At 44.8% G+C, this 26,227-nt stretch overlaps 1 pseudogene; it reads right to left on the bottom strand.

Moving 5' to 3' along the window:
• Positions 1–699: 699 nt before the first annotated feature.
• LOC123129794 (probable LRR receptor-like serine/threonine-protein kinase At3g47570) lies at positions 700–16,992 on the bottom strand (annotated as a pseudogene).
• Between the last annotated feature and the right edge of the window lie 9,235 nt (positions 16,993–26,227).

Raw genomic sequence — 26,227 nt, 5'->3', positions numbered from 1 at the left:
AGTGATGTTCACTTAATTTTTCTGAACCACGTTGTTATTTTCTCGATGTCCACTTAACACCGCCTCTATGTTCTGTTTCCAAAAAGCAGGAGAAAACAGTGTTGCATTTTGTAAGGACATGTAGAAGGTACTGAAGACAAGTATTGGCTGTGACATGGCGATGTAATGACCCCCCTGGAGGTGAGCACTGGATATCCTTTCTCCACCTAAAAGAGTTACAGTACCTTTTTCTTCTTCTAGTAGAACAGAAGTAAGATATACATACTCAACATGTATCTGCCCTTTGTTTATACAAATCTATCTTCATATAATGACCCCTTAAACTCTGGGAACAAAGTACAAATTTCCTTGGTCGTGTTATTATTGGGCATACTATTGGCTAACTTAGTGCATATGTCATGAAGCTATACCTTTCTTTTAGATGAAAGGGAATTCACTAATATCTGTATTTAGGAAAGACAGGATAAACGGTAGCTGATACAAATGAGATTACAAGTTCACAATGTAGACATCTCCCCCCCCCCCCCCCCCATACAAACCATAATATCTATTACAGGCAGGTAGAGAGACAAGCTGCAAAGGACATGTCAACAAGCTAAGAGAACATGGTCAGCCAGAAACTAACATATCAAAACCACCCGAGTGCAAAATATAACTACTACAAAACCAATTAGTTAAGCGTGAGTGTGTGATGCCACATTAGGGGGCTGGCCTCGATGTTTCAGCAAAATGCCTTGCATTATATGCAGCTGTAGCAACTTCTTCATTTTGTCTTATTTTAACATAGCCATCCCTTATCCTGTGAATCACAGTAGCAGCATCTTTCATGCACATTCTCTCTGTCGGTGCATGCCTGCTGCATGATAGTGCAATCTTCATGACAGAGAATATGGCATTATTGCTGCCATGTTCCATTATGTTACTTCCATCCTGCAAACTACTAGCATAGGCTTCTTCAGTGGACAGTAGAACTGGTTCAACAATCTGCATTAGCATCCCTGGAAATGCATTCTTGGCATGTCTCTGCAGGGTCAACCCGTCTCTGAACATGTCATGAGTAGGTGCCATTCCTATAAACAACTCGAGGATGACAATTCCGAAGCTATACACATCTCCACATGAAGAAACTTGCCCACCTTCGCCATATTCTAAAGTACATAGATAAGAATTAGTGATTGCATAGATAAGAATTAGTGATTTTGCATGCAAATTAATATCGTGCAGTATGTAATGTTAGAGAAAATTTGAGCTACCTGGAGCGACATATCCAATTGTTCCTCTTATTCCGACTGAGCTCTTTGAATTGATCAGTTGCTCAGTTGATGGTTCAGAGAGGATCTTTGCAAGGCCGAAATCCCCAACATGAGCAACTAAATCCTCATTGAGAAGGATGTTGCTTGGCTTCAAGTCACAATGAATTATTGGTGGTTCACAGTTGTTATGCAAATAATCTAGCGCATCAGCAATATCAACTGCAATATTTAATCTCTGCAGCAATGTCAAACCTTGGAGTTGATGTGATACATGTACATCCATGTGTAACCACCTATCTAGGCTCCCATTAGGCATGAACTCGAACACAATGTCTTTGAAGTCATTTTGGTTCAAGTTAGAGCTTGAACAACACGTTATGAGACTACTCAAATTATGGTGCCGGATCTTACCAAGTGCCTCACACTCAGCTAGAAAACTTTTGGAAGAGCTAGACTATTGAAGATCAAAAACCTTTACAGCTACTGTGGTCATCATACTTGTGAGATGCAAACAACCCTTATACACCGATCCATACCTTCCTCTTCCAAGCAAATTATCTACTGCAAAGCCACTTGTTCCTTGGACCAATTCAGCATATGTAACTCTGGGATGACTGTCATTCATCAAATGGAATCCTCCTGTGGTTGTAGACTGAGTTTTTGATTTCATTAGCATTGTCAAGGAAACAAGCATCAAACTCAAAATCAGAATTATGCCAGCAATTGCGGTAACTAGGGTGATAGTCAAATGGCGTTTGCTAAAGCCATGTCTCATAGATTTTGTCTGGCATGCGGGCAAATGTAACTCTAATATACCACCACAAAGCCTCGAATTCCCACCAAATGAAAATCCAGATGCATCGCTAAACACTCCCCGTGATGGAACTTTGCCATCCAGATGGTTGAACGATAGGTCTAACTGGTACAATGATGCCATGTTTTCCAAGCTTTCTGGGATATAACCAGACAAGTTGTTGTGTGCAAGGTATAACTGTTCAAGGCCACCCATTATCCCTAAATCTTTTGGAATCACACCTGAAAGTGTGTTCTTTGTAAGATTTAGCAACATCAGACCTCGCATTTTGTTGATAGACGACGGAATGCTACTATCAAAGGAATTATCGTCCAACCTGAGTTCTGTCAAGCTTAGGCAATTGCTGAGTGCACCAGGTAGGGGCCCTGACAAGTTGTTATGTGATAAGTATAGACATGCAAGCTTCGTCAAGCCGCCTATTTCAGGTGGGAGAGGACCAAGAAAGAAATTGTTCGACAAATGAAGGGCATCTGCCAAGGATGATATGTTAAAGATGTATCTGGGTAATGGCCCTGTGAACTTATTGTTTGAAAAGGTTGCTGCAGTTATCTTTGTTATCTGTATGCAGAATCAGTAGTTGTGTCAAGTTTCCAAGGGAGGGTGGCATGAACACTCTCAGTAGGTTATGTTCCATGTCCAGGTATTGTAGTGAATTTAACCTTCCCATGGTGTCAGGCAAGGCACCTGTAAATTTAGCCCAACAAGATTACCTATGCCAAATGGTATCTCTCTAGAAATTCCATTGCCTCCAACATATAGCACTGGGAGTTGTGCCGATAGGTTGGCAACTGAGCTAGGCAGCACACCACGTAACAGGTTGAATTCGATGTTAAGACCATGGAGCCGTGCGCAATTTGTCAACAACATTATGAATTCCCAGTCATGCACAGTGGTTGCCATGAACTGATTTATTCCGAGACCGAGGTAGGCTGGACAGAGCATTCCAATCTCTCGAGGCAATTTACCGGTGAAGTTGTTCGAGGAGGCATCTAGTGTAGATATCTCGGTTAAGTTGACAAGAGAAGCTGGAAGGTTTCCTATAAAGTGGTTAGCACCAAGGAGTAGGACCACGAGATTTGGTAGGTGATCCCCAATGTCTGGGCACTAGTAGAAAAAGGGTCAAACGTGAAGCACATTAGTGCCGGTTTGTATTTGAGCAGGCACTAATGTATACATTAGTGCCGGTTCCAACGGCTAGCCGGGCCGCTTTCATTAGTACCGGTTCGTGGCGAACCTTTAGCACCGGTTCGTGCCACGAACCGGTACTAATGAGAGTGGTGGCAGGATGTTGTCAGAATGGGGCCCCTCCAGCCCCTTTAGTACCAGTTCTTGGCACGAACCGGTACTAAAGGTCGTCCTACATAAACCCTTCGTCCACCCGAGCTCGCTCTGTTCTTCCCCTTTCCCCTCTCCTCTCCTGTTCTTCCCCTCTTCCTCTCGAGCTCATCACACATTTTGCCCAAAATTTGTCAAGATTTGAAGGCCCCCATCCATTCAAATGATCACAAAGGTTAGCAACTTTGTCCTTTCATCTCTCATTGCTAGATTAGCTCTTGCAATGCTTTATATAGTGATTAATTTGTGAGTTTAGTAATTTGGGAGGATATATATATATATGTGTGCTAGTATTTGATTTATATGCAATTTGAGGTCAAAAATAACACTTAGTTTGCATATGTAGGTGTGGTTTACTTAGTGCCTTCTAAATCTCCATCGTAGCCACCGTCGATCGCCCGCACCGTCCCGTCGCCGGCACCACCTTGTGGTGAGCCTCTTGTTCATGAAATTTTATATAAAAATTGATGTTTGTGTGATTTGGATATATAGTTACTCGTATAATTATCTTACCCGTACGTTGTTTGTTATACATATAGTGCCATGGTTTTGATATCCGTCCCCGTCGGCCCTAGTCCTTGTTATGATTCGATGTGGTATGTATATTCTCTTTTAAAACTAGTTGCATTTTGTGTTTATGACAAATTATGCCCATCAAGTTGACATAGAAATTTTTTCTAGGAGGTATGTGAACCGGAAATTCCAACCGACCCTATTGCCGAGAGGTTAAATTTAGTTGAAAGAGAAAACGAGTACTTGAAAGAAAAGTTGAAAAGAATTGAGGGGGAGAAGATGGAATTGGAGTTGCATGTTGCCGATGTCGTCGATGATCACAAGATCAAGATGGAGAAAATGCGCTTGAAGATTAGAAAGATTAGAAAATATGCCATCGATAGTGAGGCTTGGTATCATTATGCTGTTGGATCCATTGTTACCTTAGTTGCGATCTTGATCGTATTTGTTGTTGCATTTAAATGCTTTAGCTAGAGAGTTATTTGTTTGTTGCATTTAAGTGTTGTATGAACTTTATGTATGAACTTGTATTAATTTGGTCTATTCGGTGTTGTGTAATGAAGATGAGCCGGCAATGGATGTACGATGACCGATGCTCTCCCCAGTTCGTTGAGGGCGTGCATACTTTTCTGCTTGCGGCTGAGGCAAACAAGCGGGCGGATGGTTTTATGCCTTGTCCATGTGCTCGCTGTAAGAATGGTAACAATTACTCTACGTCAAGAACCATTCACGTCCACCTGTTTAAGTCCGGTTTCATGCCCCATTATAATGTTTGGACCAAGCACGGAGAAAGAGGGGTTATGATGGAAGACAATGAAGAAGAAGAGGACGACGACAGCTATCCTGGCCATGGGTTCCCTGAATACGATGATACAACAATGGGGGAAGAAGCTGAGCCGGTAATGCGGGAAGAAGCTGAGCCGGCAATGCGGGAAGAAGCTGAAGAAGAGGCATCAGATGAGCCCGTTGATGATCTAGGTCGGGCCATTGCCGATGCAAAGAGAAACTGCGCAAGTGATTTGGAGAAGAAGAAGTTGCAGCGCATGTTAGAGGATCACAAAAAATTGTTGTACCCGAATTGCGTAGGTGACAAGAAAAAGCTGGGCACCACACTGGAATTGCTGCAATGGAAGGCAGAGAATGGTGTATCTGACAAGGGATTTGGAAAGTTGCTGGTAATGATAAAGGATATGCTTCCAAAGGACAACGAATTGCCCGAGAGTACGTACGAAGCAAAGAAGGCTGTCTGCCCTCTAGGGTTAGAGGTGCAGAAGATACATGCATGCCCTAATGATTGCATCCTCTACCGCGGTGAGTACGAGGATTTGAACGCTTGCCCGGTATGTGGTGCATTGCGCTATAAGATCAGCCGCGATGACCCTGGTGATGTCGAGGGCCGGCGCCCCAGGAAGAAGATTCCTGCCAAGGTGATGTGGTATGCTCCTATAATACCACGGTTGAAACGTTTGTTCCAAAACAAAGAGCATGCCAAGGCGATGCGATGGCACAGAGAAGACCGTAAGAAAGACGGAAAGTTGAGAGTACCCGCTGACGGGTCGCAGTGGAGAAAAATCGAAAGAAAGTACGGGAAGGAGTTTGCAGATGACGCAAGGAGCGTATGGTTTGGTCTAAGCGCAGATGGCATTAATCCTTTTGGGGAGCAGAGCAGCAACCATAGCACCTGGCCTGTGACTCTATGTTTGTATAACCTTCCTCCTTGGTTGTGCATGAAGCGGAAGTTCATTATGATGCCAGTGCTCATCCAAGGCCCTAAGCAACCCGGCAACGACATTGATGTGTACCTAAGGCCATTAGTTGAAGAACTCTTACAACTGTGGAATGGAACAGGTGTACGTGCGTGGGATGAGCACATGGGGGAAGAATTTGACCTAAAGGCGTTGCTGTTCGTGACCATCAATGATTGGCCTGCTCTCAGTAACCTTTCAGGACAGACAAACAAGGGATACCGCGCATGCACGCACTGTTTGGACGATACCGACAGTATATATTTGGCTAATAAGAATGTGTACCTGGGACATCGTCGATTTCTTCCGAGCAGGCATCCCGTAAGAAAGAAAGGCAAGCATTTCAAAGGTGAGGCGGATCACCGGACGAAGCCTCGCCACCGTACTGGTGCTGATGTACATGATATGGTCAAGGATTTGAAGGTGGTCTTTGGAAAGGGTCCTGGTGGACAACCTGTTCCGAATGACGCTGACGGACACGCACCCATGTGGAAGAAGAAATCTATATTTTGGGACCTGCCCTATTGGAAAGACCTCGAGGTCCGCTCCGCAATCGACGTGATGCACGTGACGAAGAATCTTTGTGTGACCCTGCTTGGCTTCTTGGGCGTGTATGGGAAGACAAAAGATACACCTGAGGCACGGGAGGACCAGCAACGTATGCACGGAAAAGACGGCATACATCAGGGTCATGCAAGCTACGCTCTTACCAAAGAAGAGAAGGAAATCTTCTTTGAATGCCTGCTCAGTATTAAGGTACCGTCTGGCTTCTCGTCGAATATAAAGGGAATAATAAACATGGCAGAGAAAAAGTTCCAGAACCTAAAGTCTCATGACTGCCACGTGATTATGACGCAACTGCTTCCGGTTGCATTGAGGGGGCTTCTACCGGAAAACGTTCGATTAGCCATTGTGAAGCTATGTGCATTTCTCAATGCAATCTCTCAGAAGGTAATCGATCCAGAAATCATACCAAGGTTACAGAATGATTTGGTGCAATGTCTTGTCAGTTTCGAGTTGGTGTTCCCACCATCCTTCTTCAACATCATGACGCACGTCCTAGTTCACCTATGCGAAGAGATTAACGTTTTGGGTCCTGTATTTCTACACAATATGTTCCCCTTTGAGAGGTTCATGGGAGTCTTAAAGAAATATGTTCATAACCGTGCTAGGCCAGAAGGAAGCATCTCCAAGGGCCGTCAAAATGAGGAGGTCATTGAGTTTTGTATTGACTTTATTCCTGACCTTAAGCCGATTGGTGTTCCTGAATCGCGGCATAAGGGCAGACTGGATGGAAAAGGCACGCTAGGAGGGGAACAAATAATATGTATGGACGGACATTCTCTCACTGAAGCACACTACACAGTTCTACAGAATTCCGCCTTGGTGGCTCCGTATATGGATGAACACAAGAATTTGCTACGCTCCAAACACCCGGAGCGGTCTGATGACTGGATTACACGTGAACAAACCAGGAGTTTCGCCAGCTGGTTGCAAGCACGTACCATGCATGACACCTCTATTGAAGATGACCTGTACTTGCTGTCCCAGTTACCATCTTCGAATATAATGACTTTCAAAGGGTACGAGATAAATGGTAATACATTTTACACGATCGCCCAAGATAAGAAGAGCACCAACCAAAACAGTGGTGTCCGCTTTGATGCAGAAACCAAGACGGGAAAGGAAACATATTATGGTTATATACAGGACATATGGGAACTTGACTATCGACGTGGTTTGAAGGTCCCTTTGTTTCGGTGCAAATGGGTCAATATGACACGAGGCGGGGTAACGGAAGACCCGCAGTACGGAATGACAACAGTGGATCTCAACAATCTTGCGTATGCAGACGAACCATTCGTCCTAGCCAATGATGTGGCACAGGTTTTCTATGTGAAGGACATGTCTACCAAGCCAAGAAAAAGAAAAGATAAGGAAGCGAATGCATCGTACGATGAGCCAAAGCGGCACATAGTTCTTTCTGGGAAGAGAAACATCGTGGGAGTGGATGACAAGACAGACAAGTCAGAAGATTATGAAAAGTTTGATGAAATTGCTCCATTCACAGTGAATATTGACCCGAGCATCCCGTTAAATGATGAAGATTTTCCATGGCTACGACGCAAAGGGACACACGCGAAGAAAAAGTTTCACACCCAAAGATCTGGGATGTGATCGGCTTAACTATCATCACTTTCTTCTGTGTTTCACACCCAGGAGGGAATCTCTGTAATAGTTAGGGTAGCTAGTTATGTGTTTTGGCATTTGAAACGCGAAGAAATTTTATGTGCAAGCAAATTCTTTCATGCATTTACTGATTTTTTCAGCTAAATGACCCTGAAATTGAAAATCATTTCAAATGAACTCAGAAAAGGATGAAAGTTGGCATGGTATCATAATTTCACCCACATAGCATGTGCAAAAAAATAGAGAGGGTTACCACAAAAACTGGATGCACTTCGTGTACAAAATGGACAATCTATTTCGAAGTATCAGGGTTTCGGACGAAAACTCATCCGTTACAAAGGCATTTCATTTTTTAAATAACTTAAGCATTACCAAATTGAATATAATGATAAAACACACTAATATTAAACATAAGAAAAAAGAATCACTGGAAAATGTATTTTTAAAGTTAAGTTATTCACACAAATTTCAAATAATTCAAAATTTAAACTATTCAGATTTAAAAACTACCGGCACTAACTGAAAGTTTCTAAAAACTATCAAAAATATTCACAAAGAAACTCTAAATACAGCAAAAACAACTAAAAATAAATAAAACAAAATAAATAAAGCAGAAAAGAAAAAACTAAATGAAAAAAGCTCACCTACCGGGCCACAGCGGCTTGCATACGACTAGAAACCCAACCTGTTGTTGGGCCAGGATGCAGGCCCGCAAGCCCAATAGGCCCCACAGGGCAGAGTAGCAGAGATAGGCCCAGAAAGCCTGCATTTCAGAGGAGCTCGAAGGAGCAGCCGCGGCTGGGTTTATAAACCAGTGCGGCTGCCCTTCGCTAGGCGAGGTGGGACTAAACTTTGCGCCCCTCGTCTGGCAGCGCACCCCCCTTTAGTACCGGTTCGTGGCACCAACCGGTACTAAAGGGGGGGCCTTTAGTACTGGTTGGAGCCACCACCCGGTACTAAAGGGGGTCGCTTCCCGCCGCTTGGGCTAGCCAAAATAGCCCTTTAGTACCGGTTGGTGGCTCCAACCGATACTAAAGGTGCCTTCTATATATAGAACACTTCGAAAAATTTCATTCTCCCCCTCTGTTTCTTCTCGATCGATCGACGCCGCCCCCGTCCTACGCCGCCCCCTTCGCGCGCTGTTGCCGTCGCCGCCCCCATCCTCGTCGCCGCCCTCATCCCCGTCGCCGCCCCTGTCCCCGTCGCCGCCCCCGTCGCCGTCGCCGCCCTCGTCTCCGTCGCCGCCCCGGGCCCGTCCCCGTCCCCGTCGCGCCGTCCCCGCGTCGCCTCCCCGTCACGCCCCGGGCCGTCGCCGTCGCCCCGTTGTGAGCTCTCCCCCTCTAACCCCTCTCCCTCACCCCCGGTGGCCACCATGGGCGCCCCCCCCCCGAGCCCATACACACACAAGCATGCATGATGAACACACAAACACGCACATAGAAGTTGTTTTTCTGTTTTTAGTGTTAGATGCTTAGTGTTTAATTAGTATGGAATAGCATATAGAATTTTGACATATGCAATGCTTAGTGTTAGATGCTTAGTGTTTTTAGTGAGCCCGGATATAATTAGTGTTTAATTAGTATGGAATTTTTTTATATAATGTTGTTTTTCTATTTTTAATGGATGTATAGAAGTTGTTTTTTCTGTTTTTGGTGTTAGATGCTTAATTAGTATGAAATAGCATATAGAATTTTGACATATGCAATGATAGCATAATTAGTGTTACATTTGCATATAGTATTTGTTGTCGACGATGCCCGGCCCGCATCCTCGCCGTCGACCCGTTCGCGACGACGTCCTGCTTCAGAGGACCCATGTCCGGGACTGGGCTCCGCCGGGCTGGCACTGGGAGGTGCTACCTTCAGGGGCGCGACGCTTGGTGAGGAACCCGACCCCGGGTCCCGTCGTCGACCCTCATCTTCTTTGGTGGCATTCGCGTGGGCCACTTTCGGTGCGGAGGGAGCCGGCCCCGCCGGAGGTGGTACGTCGCCGTGTCAGGGAGGAGGACGAGCACATCCATCGCTACATGGCTGCTATGGACGTCAGGTTCTCCAATACCTGGCAGGTTCTTTGGGGAGATCACCCGAGCTATGATCCAGTGATGGTTTCTTCACTTTGGTTGTCCACCGCCTAGATTACTCTCTAGTATTCGATCTTTATTAGCTAGCTAGCTAGCTAGTGATGTATTTGATATATAATATTCGAGATGATTTATTCGAGATTATATATATTATTTGAGACGATGTATTCGAGATTATATCTATTATTCGAGACGACGTATTCGAGATTAAATCTATTATTCGAGACGATGTATTCGAGATTATATCTATTATTCAAGATGATGTATTCGAGATTATATCTATTATTCGATATTATACTAAATTGTTTTATATTTCTTTTGGCATAGTTAAATAAAAGCTATGGCGGACAATACCGACAGAGAGATAGAACAGACCATGTTCGATATCATACGCGGGCCAGATGATGATCAGAATGAAGAAGATTTTGACGGCTCCAAATTTCTAAACAACACCGGAGAGGGTGATATGATATTCGATCGCGACGACCGAGCAGATGAAGTCATGAACTACGACGAAGAACATGTTGATCCTGAAACAACAAACACCGGCGAGGTATATATATTTATATAAGCAGGAATCTGGTGATCATCGCATGTTTTAAATGAGTTGAAGATATATATATATATATATTAACGAATCGATCTTTCTTCTTTCAGCCATCCGGATCGAGCAAATCTTCAGGCAAAAGGACGAAACGAGGCCCGAACAAAAAGTTGAAGGAGGGCGTAAAGTACAATATCGAGGCATTCAAACCTAATGGCGAACCATTAGCGCCTAAGAAGATTGCGGACAAGTTCGTTCGTCAGTGCGGAGTTCTTGTGAAGGACCAACTCCCGATCTCCCTTCAAGAATGGAGAAAGCCAGCAAATCCACGTCCAGATGTTACTTTTGTCGACGAGAATCAAAAAAATCTGCTTTGGGATACTCTCATGGAACATTTCACCCTACCAGATCATTTCACAGAAGCAGATGTGCGGAAAGTCAAGAACGCTGCTTTTAGGAAGATGGCGGTTGCATTCAAGAACCACAAGAGAATGACGTGGGAGAAGTACGTCAAGGAGGAAGGAAGACTCCAGTATTCGAGGGGATACTAGAGAATCAAAGTGCTCATTGGGACGATTTCGTGAAATTCAAGGATTCAGAATTAGCTAAGGAACGGTCGAGAATAAACAAGAAGAATGCCGAAAAAAAGGATAAGTTCCATAAGCTGGGGCCAGGTGGCTACGCGGTGGCAATGCCTAAGTGGGATAAGTCTGAGAAAGAGATGGAGGATGCAAGTGTCACTCCGGTTACTAAGAGATGGCCCCCCAGGTGCAGGACTTGGTTCTATGCGCATGGGGGGAGTTGGACCCGAAGACAGGCAATGTTTCGACGAAGGCATGTCTGAACGGAGCCGACGATGCGCTACTTGTTGCAATAGAAGAGGCTCGATCGGGGGTGTTCCAGCCCAACAGAGAGAACGACGAGCTTACGCGTGCCCTGGGAAATCCTGAACACCCGGGAAGAACACGAGGCAAGGGCGCTATTCCGTGGTATGAGGGGTTTTCGGACTGGAACGCCGACTACAGAACCCGTGCGAGAAAGAAGATTGCGGAGGAGAAGAAGAGGAAGATGGAGGAGGAGCAGAGGAAGCGGGACTATGAACGCCTTCAAGGCCTAGAAGCAAGTCAAGCGGAATTGGCAGCTAAATTCCAGCGGCAGCAGGAGCAGATCGACTCACTTAGCCAGCAAAGGGGGTCTCAGCAGCTGCAGCAGCTAGCGGATGATCCAGCATTGGATACCACCGCCCCATCCATGCCGAGAAGCAGCGTGGGTTCCGCCCCGGGCGACGCAGTAGTGCTGGATAGATACCCCGTGGATGACATCACGGAGAACACTAACTGCGAGCTACACTTCAAAATGAAGAACATATCCATGAAGGTGGCGGACGCCGTTGCTTTTTCAAATTCCCCCGAGGCAACCTTCCATTGCAACCCGATTCCAGCGGGCTATGCTCGTGTCTTGGTTGATGAGGTGGTGGACCCATATTCGGAGCTACAGCTTGACATTCCTGGAGGTGACGACGAGCACACATTGGGAGAGGCCATACATCGTGTCATCCTATGGAGAAAGGATTGCATCATCTTTCGAAGGCCACCGACACCGCGTCACCCGACTCCTCGTCGAAGTCCGTCACCGAGTCAGCAGACTCCCGCTCCTCCAAGTCCACCAACGCGTGAGGCCACTCCTCCTCCTCCAAGTCCGGCAAAGTGTCAGGCCACTCCTCCTCCAAGTCCGACACAGCGTCAGGCCACTCCTCCTCATCCAACTCAGCCCCGTCAGCCGTCTCCGCCGCCTCAGCAATCGCAGAAGAGACACCCCGCAGCTATGGTGCGTAGCGGTACGAGTCGAGGTGATAGTATAGGAAGTACAGGCGGAGGCAAGCGATATAAATATGGTCCAAACCTCAGTACTCCTCTTCCTGTGAGGGCTTACGACAGGACCGAGGAGCAAACCAATGCCATAGTGCGGGCAGAAGTCGACGCCCATTTTGGACCGAAACCGCCACCGCCGCCAAGGAGAAAGTGCCTGTGGAAGTAGTTGACCACTTCATTCGTATGGCTCAACCACCAGCTCCTAAGCCTGTTGACTCAGACTATGAGCGCCACATCAGGAAGTTACATCGACAACGTCTACAGAAGGAGGCGAGCTCGAGCTCGAGCAAACAACAAGCAGCTGTCAAAAAATGCGGGAAAACCATTGCCCAGCTGGGAAAACAGGCGGCGCAATCGATCCCCCCGCTTGTTGTGCCGCCAACAACACGTGACAGTACGCGCGCCCAATATTATTGTGGCCAAACGGTTTACGTTCCCGAGGTGGGCGATGTGGTAATAACCCAGGAGCATATAATGCAGGCTGAAGAACTCAAGATCACTGTTGGACAACTCCTCGAGATCGAGGACATGCCTCTGATTAGAGAGGAGGAAATAAAACGGAAATTTGTCCGGGGCCAACCTTTGGTCGAGCCAGAAGATGTCAAGAAGCTCCCAACGAGAATGTATGAATTGCATCAATGGTACATGGACATTAGCAAGAGATCCGATCGAGAGTCCCTCATGGTGTATGTCAAGAAGGATGATTACTACCATGAGAAAGCTGTGGCCGTTGAGTATTCTGAACTGTTTCAGTTATACAATCAAGACGCACTCGACAAATCTATCGTCAGTTGCTATTGTCTGTAAGTGATTTCTTTCTGTAATTTAAGTCTCAAGCTAGCTGTAGTGATCCTTTTGATCAATCATTACGTGTAATTATCCTCACTATATTCTTTTCTGTGGTATTATGCAGGATGAAGATGTATGAAATGAGAAAAGGTGGACGCTATGGCATTGGGTTCATTGACCCAAACACCGTTAATGAATACACATGGAAATTAGATGCAAAAAATAAAAAAGAGGTAGAGGACAGCATGCTAGAGTTCTTCAAGCGCCTCAAATACAATGAAGATATACTACTTCCTTACAACTTCGAGTGAGTCACACTTTCTTGTACTACAAATTCTCTGTTTTTGCCTACTAGCTAGCTACATGTTTTTGCTTACATATGCCCGCTTAATTAAGACATGCAAACGTGTGTGCATGCAGATTTCACTGGATCTTGTGTATCATTAAAGTTGACGCCGGAACAGTTGAAATACTGGACTCGCTACTCAAAGCAAATAGTGACTATAACATCTTGTTTGGGATAGTCAACAGGTAATTTCAATCATTATTAACTATATATCTCGGCTTATTTAGTTCGTCATTTCATGATATGAACTATTTAATAACCCCTTTATTCATTTTCTTCGTCGGCGGGCAGGGCTTGGGCAAGGTTCATCAGCGTCACGGAAGGCGAATGGAAACCAAAGCTGAAATGGTTTCGAGCCAAGGTAAGTAATTAAGTAGTACTAGCTAGCTAGCTAGCTGCCATCTCTTTAATTATCATGCTTGATTAATTATTATCTGATCAAATTAAATTCCATTCTCGTAATAAAGGCCCTGAAGCAGGCGCCGGGGACTGATCTGTGTCCATACTGCGTTTGCGAGAACATTCGCATGATGGCGTCCGAAAGGAGCAGATCTTAAAGACAGGAATGGGTACGTTTGTCAGAACAATATTCACAATTTTTACACCATTATCGATATCTAGTCACACAACTAATACACATGCATATTGATCTCCTTCTTAACAGTTCAAAGAGGTGCGGGACAAGCTCCTACCAACGGAGCGCGTAGAAGCACTTCAAGAGGAAATAGCGGGATTTTTGCTCGACCAGGTCATAAATCCGAAGGGAGAATACTATTACCCGCTACCGCCCCCATCGACAAAGACATGAACCACTTCCAATTGTCATCGTGCTCCGAAGGCACCAATCAGGCTAATGCCACTGGCTCCAAAGGCAACATGCATATGTAGGAGAAATTGTATATAGCTATACATGTGTGTATGTGTGAATTAATATGGTAGTTTGTGAGACATGATTGATGATATATATATGATTGGTTCTACTACAAATTCTATTATATATATATATATATATATATATATATATATATATATATATATATGCATAACGTGTACAATGTGTAGTACCGTAAAATACCAGCAAACGAAAAAGAATTAAAATGGAAAACACAAAATTAAATGAAAAAGAAATCATAAAACCAAAAAACCCCCAACATTTTAGTACCGGTTGGTGTTACCAACCGGTACTAAAGGGCTCCCGGCCCCCGGAGCTGGCTCGTGCCACGTGGTTGCCCTTTAGCACCGGTTCATGCTGAACCGGTACTAAAGGGGGGGGGGGCTTTAGTGCCGAAATTTTAGTGCCGGTTACCTAACCGGCACTAAAGGGCCTTACGAACCGGTGCTATTGCCCGGTTCTGCACTAGTGGGGGGCAGTTTACCGCTCAGATTATTTAGTGCCATGCCCAAGCCTATTAGAGAGGAAAGGTTGAAGAGAGAGGTAGGGATGGTGCCTGAGAGGTGATTGTCCGACAGCCCCAACGAGACAAGGCTGCCGAGCCAAGGCCCTCAGGGATGGCACCCTCAAGTTGCTATCTCGTGAAATAGATTCCTTTCACTGTTGAGAGATTGGTAAGTGATGTCGGGATGATTCCAGTGAAGTTGTTTGCGAACATGTCTATGATCTCGAGACTTGACAAGTCTTCGAGCCAAGCAGGAATTTCTCCGGTCAAGCGATTTGAAGCAATATTCATTCTTCGAAGGCTGGTGCAATTCTTCAATTCAGCATTTACATCACCATGAAGTGAGTTGTTGGACAAACCAAGATATCGTAGGTGAGACAGACGGGCAATTGCTGAAGGTATTTCACCTTGCAAGTTGTTCCATCTGAGGTCTAGAATTCTCAAGGAGAGGTTCACAATGGAAGGTGAGATGGTGCCACCAAGGCCCTCCGAAGAGAGGTTAAGCACTATGACCTTGTGCTTGTGCTTAAGGCTGCAACCGACGCCTGGCCACAAACAGAAGTCAGTAGTTGTGTTCCATGCAGCTAGGACACCATGCTGATTGCTTAGGCTTGCCTTGAACGCCAGCAAGGAATCTACATCAGTCCTATTATTGAATGCTCTAATTGCCACTGATTGGAGTACATATGGCAACAAAAGCACAGGAAACATCAAAGACGCTGGGAATCAGAGAAATGATGTAAGCTTCAAGTAATTCTACACTCAAAGCCAGTGAACATATTACAATCAATTTTATAGCTAACCTCTTCTGCTATTGTTTAATGCATGTTCAACTCTATTATTTTTTTCTCTACCTTTTTCATTATTATTTTAGAAATGATGAAATTGCATAGGTAAACAACCTTTAGGGTTGAGGCAACAAAAAGCCACAAGTCCAGGGCTTTTTTGCTAATACTCACACCCCTTTGACCGAAAGTAGTTTTCCCTAGCGATTCCCTGTCTCCCTTCCTAGTGGTGCGTGCTGGCACGGGGCAGCTGCGTCGTCAGGAGGCACGACGCTTTACAAGGTGACGCGGCACGACTATGGCTGAGGCGTCTGCGACGACGCAGATTGCTATGTGCCGGTGTTTGGCGGAGCGCGCTTGGACGAGGAGGCGGCGGTGAGTCTGTCCAGATCTAGAGCGAGTGGCTCCTCCGGGCGGTTGTCCATGGGTGGCGTGGGTCGGCCTTCTCTAGTGGCCTCGGCTGTGGGTGGTGGCGTGACGTGGTGCAAGGCTCTGTTGGTGTTTGTCCAGCGGCATGACACTGCCGTGACGGCCTCATCCGTGGTGCAAGTGGTTTGGGTCTGTGGGGGCGGTGATGCTCGAAGCTGGTGGTCATGCCCCTGCCGGCGGTGTAGCGTGGCCACAGCAGTCTTCGTTCCCTTTGGTCTAGGCCATGCTCGGGTGGATCTGAACAGGCCCTCGGGGCGAGTCAGAGTTGGCATTCCAGCTAGGTGAGGTTGGGCTCAGTTGGGAGGTGCCCGCGGGCAATGAGGTTACTCTCCCCGTGGGTACGGTGGGCGTTGGTGGTGGTCGGCGCTCCATTACACTGTCCGGCAGATCAGCGTCAAGGTCGAGGGCATGGTGTTCGTGCGAGTGTGCTTGGCGACAACCGTTGGGTAGTCATGGGGTTGTATCTCCCACGGTCCACAGAGACTGGCTGGAGACGCAGGCGTGGGTGCCTCCTACCATGGAGGGGTCGACCCGGACTCTGTGGCTGATGTCGGTCTAGGAGTGAAAGGAGATGGCTTTCACTCCTACCGTGATGGGGGTGCGCCGTGATGTGGGTGGTTGGTGGGAGTCTCGACATGGATGCCGGGGCGACGGCCTCGGATGACGGTCTGCATGGTTGGCTCTTCGGCGGGCACCATGGCGGTGATGGCCTTCCCTCTTGGTTGTGTGGGCGGCGAGAGGTGGAGCAACGGGTGGCTCGGGCGCGCTTTCTGTCACTGGCAGTGGTGCCGCCCTGATCTAGACCTGCAGTTCTGAACTCGTCGTCGCGCTTGTCCTGGAGACCTCGTGGTGACACAGGGAGTTGCCAAGTGAAAGCTCCACCCTTTGTTGCCGACGACATCGACACTCGGGGGTACCGCTTACTTATTGAAGATGTTGTCGTGGTGCTCCTCTGAGTGTTTGGGTTCCACGTGTAAACTGCTGTCCGATGTAGACTCGGCAGCAACGACGCTTGGCGCTGTTCTCCCTCCTGGGGGCGTTGTCGTGGAGCTTAGGTGTTATAGGGCATAGCATGGTGTTGCACTGTGTGCTTTCTTTCTGTAGCATAGTCGTGTCCGTCCTGCATGATCCGGCTATCATGTGATCTGCGTTGTATGATGGCTATCACATCACCTTGTATTGTTTGGTCATGCACTTTGTTTGGTTGTTGCTTTATACTCCCTTCGTCTTTATTTACTCCGCATATTAGCTTTGTCTAAAGTCAAACTTTATACACTTTGTAGAAAAATATATTAACATATACACCCCCAAATCAATACCACTGGATTCATCTTTGCATATATTTTCACATAGTATAGATTTGTTATAGTAAATGTTTGTTTACTACAAACTTGGTCAAACTTTATAAAGTTTGATTTCAGTCAAAGCTAATATGTGTAGTAAATAAAAACGAATGGAGTATATAAAGCGAGGCGAAAGCCTGATTTTGAGAAGTAGTTTTCCCTACACAAATGCCAAAACACAACTTGATGAGATATGAATCACATACCTTCTTTATATTTCGTGCTGGTGGTTTCTTTATTCCAGTGTGGCATGGCTTTGCCGGTTAAAGATGGCACTGCCAGTCGGCGACTCCTCGGTGTCGAGCAGAGCAAGCAGCAGGAGGAGCAGCCACTGCTGTACCTGCTAATTTTGTTCTTCAGGGGGAGCAGATTAGATGGATACACAACAAAACAGAAGCAGGCTATGGGAATTTTATAAGGACGAAACGTGTGGTGGACCCCAGTAAAAAGGAAAAGAAATGGGAATGCGCGGTGGAGAAAAATCAACTTCTCTTCAGTTGGACAACTACTTCACAGCGCTTTGTTTTCTCTCTCAAATCGAAGACTAGCTGATTTATTGAGAATTTTTGTCAAGCTGTAAATTCATTTGAATAAACCGAGTTCTACGCATATGTGACGAGATTTGCTTTATATTAGTATAATAAAGTGGTGAAATAGTGTGAAAAGAGCACCAAGACGACTTTCGAGTGCAACGTTTCCATGGTAGAAAATTTATTGCGTGAGGTCCACTTTAATTTTCAGATCATTTGGACATCTGAGTAGCTCTAAAAAGACAAATCGTGTTAGAATAGTGGCATGAACGGTAAACTTTTTTTACGGACCTCGAATTTCTCTTTTTTGTCGAGAGCCGCTTAGATGTCTAAATGATTTGAAAATTGGAGCAGAGCTCACGCATCAAATTATCTATCATGCAAAAAATGTTTTTTTAAAAAATTTTAGTATTGTTTTGATTTTTTTCTTCAACGTGGGTGCAAATGAACCTGGGCTCATAAGTGGATTATCGATGCACGAGTTGCTCTCTCTCTCTCCCTCCCCTCCTCTCTCTCTCTCTCCGAATTCCTCCTTTTAGAACTACACCTAGTTGTTCGTGCTATTTTTCCTTTCCGTGCGATCTAAAATATTTGTTTGCTTTTATAGCCTAGCCTTTTACTTCAATGGGGTCTATTTTCTTTAAAATGCTTAACATGAGTTGTAACTTATTTCTTTTTGTTTGAATTACAGATTGCACTTATGTATCCTTGATAATTTGTTTTCCTGTTCATAAAATCTGTCGACTCTGGGTCGATGGTAGATGGCAGAACATGTTTATATTTATTTATTTACTTATTTGCAATTGTGCATATGTTACAAGATCCAAAATAATGGTATGTACAAATTAGTACAAGATTGCACATCCCTTCACCCGAAAGGAGTTTTTCCTACACAAATGCCAAAGAGCAACATGATGAGATATGAATAACATACCTTCTTTATATATCCTGGTGGTGGCTTCTTTGTATCCAGTGTGGCACGGGGCTTGCTGGTTAAAGAAGGCACCTCTGAGTCGCCAACTCGTCCGAGACTCGTCATCGTCAAGCGGAGCAAGCAGCAGGAGGAAGAGGATTTTTGATGTTTATTACTGTTCTTTAAATGAACAAGTTGTTTCTGCGCTAGATTTGGATGGTACGCAGCAAAGCATAAGCAGTCTATGAGACTATAAGGACGAAATGTGTGGTGGGCCCCAGCAAAAAGAAGAAGAAATGTGTAGTGGAGAAAAACCAACTTCTCTTCAATTGGACAACTAGTTACAGCGTTTTGTTTTCTAAGATCGAAGACTAGCGGATTTAATGAGATTTTTCGTCAAGCTGTAAATTTGCATTTATATTTTGTTGGACTAAACCGAGTTGTTGTAGGCGTATGCGACTGATTTGCTTTCTTCGTAAAAGGCGGTGAAATGGAATGAAAAGGGGTGTTTATTATAAATACACCAAAAACGCACTGTTTATTCCGAGAAACATGTTAAACTCATGCCGGTAGCCTGGCAGTACATAGAAAGTTCATCATGCAATAACTACATCAGCCATTGCATAAAAATAGGAAACATAAGTTCAATCTTCAAATTTTTGTAGTTTGTCATATAAAAATAAAAAATTCACTCTGTTAAACCTGCAACAGTTCACTGTAACAAAAACAAAAAGCATTAGAGAAACACACTTTAGCTAAAAACATTAGTTTACTGCTAACAACTACTCCGTGTCAAAAATGATCTTACATTTTGAGATGAAGGGAATAGAATGGATCATTGTATAATTTTTCTTTTCAGAACGAAAGACAATCTTGGAGCTCGAGCAGTTCTCCATATAAAAACAGAAGTTCACTATGCTAAAGCTACAATGATTCGCTGTAGACAGAAAACAGAAGTATACTCTTCAAACTTTTATAAATGTCAGACTTCCACTCTGCTCAAACTACTTTGGTGTCCGCCCGAATTCGAAGCCACCGTCTTTGCCATAAAACTCACAATAAAGTTTGCGGCAGCCTGATTGATGCAGTCAGTCAATGCTCTCGATTATTCTATTCTTGATAGAAGGGTTATGGCGCCTCAGAAGCATTCCATCCAGCAGCAGCATCTACTTCAACCATGTGAGGATAGAACTGATGTTAGTTACATTCGAGCGTTCATCGCACATCGTCGCTCTCAAACAGTACCTATGGCAATAAATCCAAAAGAAAGGTCGGCAAGAATGATTCAATTTGACTTTATTGCTATTCTGGACCATAGCTGGACATAGCAAAGAGAAAATACAACAAACATCATGGCCGTGTACCGCTCAAGATCACGATTTCTCTTTTGGTAGCCAGAAGTTCACTTGGTAGCCCCGGACGGTAAACTCCTTCAGTGCCAGCGGTACACATACTCTGTTTTTTTCAGAGTGCAAATCTGCAGGCACTATCATATTAGTTGATCTGAACCTCAAGACACCGTGTGTAACACGTCAAGCCGAGGTGGTACACGTCAAGCCGATGTGTCTCCTCGTCGGGCAGCCATCCATTTTTTTTCAAAAAGGGGGTTCGCCCCGGCCTCTACATCAGAACGATGCATACGACCATGATTATTAATAAGCAAAGGGTCTTATACAAGTCTTCCTATCTCAAACAAAGAACATAAAAAGGCTCATCAAGAGCTAAATAGTAATGGGCAGCCATCCATAGATGGCGAGCTTCAACAGCCATGACCACCTCCATACGGGAGGTATAGGTGGAAGGAACTGCTTTACCATATGCTGCCATGCACGACCTTGACAATAACATTGGAGTCAGAAGAGACACTTAATTACTCGAGGTCGTTGCCTACTTGTTCACTACTCCCTCCATTCTAAATTACTCGTCGTAGAAATGGATGTATCTAGAACTAAAATACATCTAGATACATCCATACCTGCGACAAGTAATTCGAAACGGAGGGAGTAGTTAGTGGTACGTAGCTTGCTTTGGCCTTCGACATCATGGCTAATAGCATGCGTGGTCGTCAATATCATGGATAACAGCATGCATCAGTAGTGGCACCTTTTTGACTTGTTCGCGACTTCAGTGAAATCTTGATAGTGGATTATATCTAGAAACAAAATTAAGCTAATGGGTGTGAAAAAAAACCAACTAATGGCACCTTTTTGACTTGTTGACAACTTATGTGAGTGGAATGTGGACTATATCTGAAAACAAAATTAAACTCATGGGTGCGAACTGATTGGGCTATGTTGCTATTGTGGCTTCAATGCCGCCTCAGTTTAGAAAATGAAGAATCGTGGCGATCTTAAATACTCCAGTACTTTGTAGCCTTAAACTTTTTGGACCATGAGAGGCTCAGCACCGCCCTCTGCTGATAGCAGAGGGCGGTGCTGAGCCTCTCATGGTCCAAAAAACACCATTCATTCATGTTAGTTGTTACCACAAGCATTGAGGTCATGTTTATTACTTTATCAATCCCGCTCCACTTTTGTCTAGTTGGATGTGCCGTCTAAAACAATATCAATCTTTTAAAGTAATGGCATTATCATCCTCCCGTCCAAATATTGAGAGAAATGATATGCTTTTGTGTGTGTGCGTGTGTGTATGCACGCGCGCGCCAAGAGAGACATGATACTATAACTAAGCTAAATTCAGTCCTTTTAAACTATTAAATTAATTAACAATGTCATCCTCCAATCCAACGAGAGATTATACTAACTAAGCTAGTTTCTGCAACTCCACCATGATGACCGTGGACTTGTGAGCTTTTTCGGTTGATAAATTTCATATAAAAGTTTCAGTTACGAAATAGAGCAAGCAATTTCATATGGAACCTAGTTGCAGTTTACAAGGGTACCCAAGATGAGAATAAATATGCTTTCCTACATGAATTGGTCAATCTGGCAACGGGTAACTCACGTCCCATGCATATTTGTGTGTGTGGGGGAGGGGGGGCTTTAATATCCTGAGGTACTATGAAGAGGGGGAGGGGGGGGGAGGGGGGGGGCTTTAATATCCCGAGGGGTACTAGGAAGAGAAGAATGATGACTGTTTTAACACACATCGACCTTTATTATTCAACACTGTGTGTGTGTGGGGGGGGGGGGGGGGGATGGGGGTGTTAATATCATAAGATACTAGGTAGAGAAAAACACACATTGGCCTTTATTATTCAACGCTTAGGGGGTGGGAGCTTTAATATCGTGAGGTGCTAGGAAGAGAAGAATGATGATCATTTTGACACACATTGGCCTTTATTATTCAACGGTGTGATCGACAGTATGAACTTATAGAAGCTAGTATGTCGGGGCAGCATTTCACATGGGTTAATAATTGTCGGATGCTAACATATAAAAAACTCGATTGAGTACTCATGGACGCCAAATGTGAGCTAAAATTTCCTATGGTAGCCTTGTGTGCCCTTGAGCACATCGAGATACTGGTGGACCATGCATCGATCATTCTTGATTCTAACTCTCCAGTATCCTCCACCGTACGCCACCCATTCAAATTCAAATTGGGATGCTTACAGCGGGAAGGCTTTGCAGACATCATCAAGAATGTTTGGAAAGGCCCACCGGTGGTCGAATGCCGATACAGAGATGGAATTTTATTATCGATGCCACAAGGCGATTCTTTACGGGATGGACGAAACACATCAGCGACATATACAAAAAAGAAAAGCAAAGCCTGACCACTATTATTGATGACCTCAACAAATGGGAGAGACTCGCACATTGCATGAACATGAGATTGATATGAAAATTCAATTCAATGAGCGGATAGCACACCTCTTGCCAGAAGAGAAAATCAAGTGGTACCAAAGATCCAAATCCAGGTTTATCTTGGAGGGAGAAATTAAACAGCCCACAATATTTCCACATGGTCGCCAATGAGCGACATAGATAAAAGTGTATTTTTAGTCTCCAAGGAGATGAGGGACAGATTGAAGGACAGTAAGAGCTGAAATATTATATAAACAGATACTACAAGTCTATGTTCGGGGCTCCGGATGAGCGTAGTGTACCGCCCCGGCCGCAACCACCGGTTCCAAACCGTTATGCCTGGCGGGATCTAGACTTTCCCCATAGATCAACACTTTGAGGTTCTTTGTGAATGGGCTCGTGGTAAAGAAGGAATTCATTGTTGGTATGAGGAGTCTATCATTTCTATTAAGACAGGTTACAGGTAGTTTAACCCTCGACGAGGCCCAAATGGATAATATCCCATAACTCACGGGAGAACAAAATTATATCGTCACAACACCATTCAAGGAAGAGGAAGTGAGAGCTGCAGTGTTCCAAATGGAAGACAACAAAGCTTCGGGCCCCAATAGCTTCCCCGCGGAGCTCTATCGGAACTTTTAGGATGTCGTCAAGTTTGACATTATTGATTTGTTGAATTTCTTCATGCCGACCAACTTGACCTATCAAGGCTTAATTTTGGTGAAATAGTTTTGTTTCCAAAGACTATGAAGGTTGAATGGATTTAGTAGTCTTTGTCTAGAGATGTATAGTTGTGATGTTTCGGTTAGGCACGTGCTAACTCTAGACCAGAGCATTTCTGAAACTTGCTACTATGAGACAAGAACAACATCAACACCGTGGTGTGCAAGCCCTCTAGAATCCATTGCTACTGATAGATGTGTGCCTCTCTAAGAGTTGGCAGAATTTCTCTATCCATATCTCATGTACGTAATTACATTAATGCAGCAAATGCACTATGGCAAGGCGTGTGACCGAACAAAGCACTACAACCAACTGATAGACAAGAATCGTTTAACTTATTTTAATGCTAGAGAGCAAAAGACATATGGGTTACACTGGGATCGACATTCTTGAACGAATAAGTTGGTGTATGCTTTTGAGGGGAGGGGGCTTATGTCTTATTCTCATCGACCCCACCAAGATCCATATTAAATATTGAAGATAATTCACAGAGATCTCAAAGATAACTTGATCCCATATTAGATATAATACAATGTAACAAACGGTCCACAAATTTGGTTGGTTTTCCATCTTTCCAAAGTTCCCAAGTACGATCCAATAGAATCACCAACTCAAGTGACGATATTTTATTGGATTGATGAAATTTTATGATCTCACAGAAAGGTATTGAAGCTATAGATGTCCAATTTTACAACAATTTTTTTTCACCTCCCACCACATATTCAGGTGACATGTAACCGCTATTTCAATCATTTCACCAGAGCATGCTATCGTCGGCATGTATTAATATACGATAAGTTTTGGGGAACGTAATAATTTCAAAAAAAATCCTACGCACACGCAAGATCATGGTGATGCATAGCAACGAGAGGGGAGAGTGTGATCTACGTACCCTTGTAGATCGACAACGGAAGCGTTTGGTTGATGTAGTCGTACGTCTCCACGGCCCGGCCGATCAAGCACCGAAACTACGGCACCTCCGAGTTCTAGCACATGTTCAGCTCGATGACGATCCCCGGACTCCGATCCAGCAAAGTGTCGGGGAAGAGTTCCGTCAGCACGACGGCGTGGTGACGATCTTGATGTACTACTGTCGCAGGGCTTCGCCTAAGCACCGCTACAATATTATCGAGGACTATGGTGGCAGGGGGCGCCGCACACGGCTAAGAATATGATCACGTGGATCAACTTGTGTGTCTCTGGGGTGCCCCTGCCTCCGTATATAAAGGCTCGAGGGGGGGTGCAGCCGAGGAGTCCTACTCCCTCCGGGAGTAGGATCCCCCCCCCCCAATCCTAGTTGGAATAGGATTCGCAGAGGGGGGAAAAGATAAAGGGGGGCCGGCCCCCTCTCCTTGTCCTATTCGGACCAAGGGAGGGGAGGGGCGCGTGGCCCATCTCAGGCTGCCTCTTCTCTTTTCCACTAAGGCCCACTAAGGCCCATATAGCTCCCGGGGGGTTCCGGTAACCTCCCGGTACTCCGGTAAAATCCCGATTTCACCCGGAACACTTCCGGTATCCAAACATAGGCTTCCAATATATCAATCTTTATGTCTCGACCATTTCGAGACTCTTCGTCATGTCCGCGATCACATCCGGGACTCCGAACAACCTTCGGTACATCAAAACGTATAAACTCATAATATAACTGTCATCGAAACCTTAAGCGTGCGGACCCTACGAGTTCGAGAACAATGTAGACATGACCGAGACATGTCTCCGGTCAATAACCAATAGCGGGACCTGGATGCCCATATTGGCTCCTACATATTCAACGAAGATCTTTATCGGTCAGACCGCATAACAACATACGTTGTTCCCTTTGTCATCGGTATGTTACTTGCCCGAGATTCGATCGTCGGTATCCAATACCTAGTTCAATCTCGTTACCGGCAAGTCTCTTTACTCGTTCCGTAATACATCATCCCGCAACTAACTCATTAGTTGCAATGCTTGCAAGGCTTAAGTGATGTGCATTACCAAGAGGGCCCAGAGATACCTCTCCGACGATCGGAGTGACAAATCCTAATCTCGAAATACGTCAACCCAACATGTACCTTTGGAGACACCTGTAGAGCACCTTTATAATCACCCAGTTACGTTGTGACGTTTGGTAGCACACAAAGTGTTCCTCCGGCACACGGGAGTTACATAATCTCATAGTCATAGGAACATGTATAAGTCATGAAGAAAGCAATAGCAACATACTAAACGATCGGGTGCTAAACTAATGGAATGGGTCATGTCAATCAGATCATTCGACTAATGATGTGATCCCGTTAATCAAATAACAACTCTTTTGTCCATGGTCAGGAAACATAACCATCTTTGATTAACGAGCTAGTCAAGTAGAGGCATACTAGTGACACTCTGTTTGTCTATGTATTCACACATGTATTATGTTTCCGGTTAATACAATTCTAGCATGAATAATAAACTTTTATCATGATATAAGGAAATAAATAATAACTTTATTATTGCCTCTAGGGCATATTTCCTTCAGTCTCCCACTTGCACTAGAGTCAATAATCTAGATTACACAGTAATGATTCTAACACCCATGGAGCTTTGGTGCTGATCATGTTTTGCCCGTGGAAGAGGCTTAGTCAACGGGTCTGCTACATTCAGCTCCGTATGTATCTTGCAAATCTCTATGTCTCCCACCTGGTCTAGATCCCGAATGGAATTGAAGCGTCTCTTGATGTGTTTGGTTCTCTTGTGAAATCTGGATTCCTTTGCCAAGGCAATTGCACCAGTATTGTCACAAAAGATTTTCATTGGACCCGATGCACTAGGTATGACACCTAGATCGGATATGAACTCCTTCATCCAGACTCCTTCGTTTGCTGCTTCCGAAGCA

This window comes from Triticum aestivum, chromosome 6A, assembly GCF_018294505.1.
Source record: "Triticum aestivum cultivar Chinese Spring chromosome 6A, IWGSC CS RefSeq v2.1, whole genome shotgun sequence".
Taxonomy (NCBI): domain Eukaryota; kingdom Viridiplantae; phylum Streptophyta; class Magnoliopsida; order Poales; family Poaceae; genus Triticum; species Triticum aestivum.
Note: the sequence above shows the minus strand (reverse complement) of the source record. Positions and strands in the feature narration are given on the sequence as shown.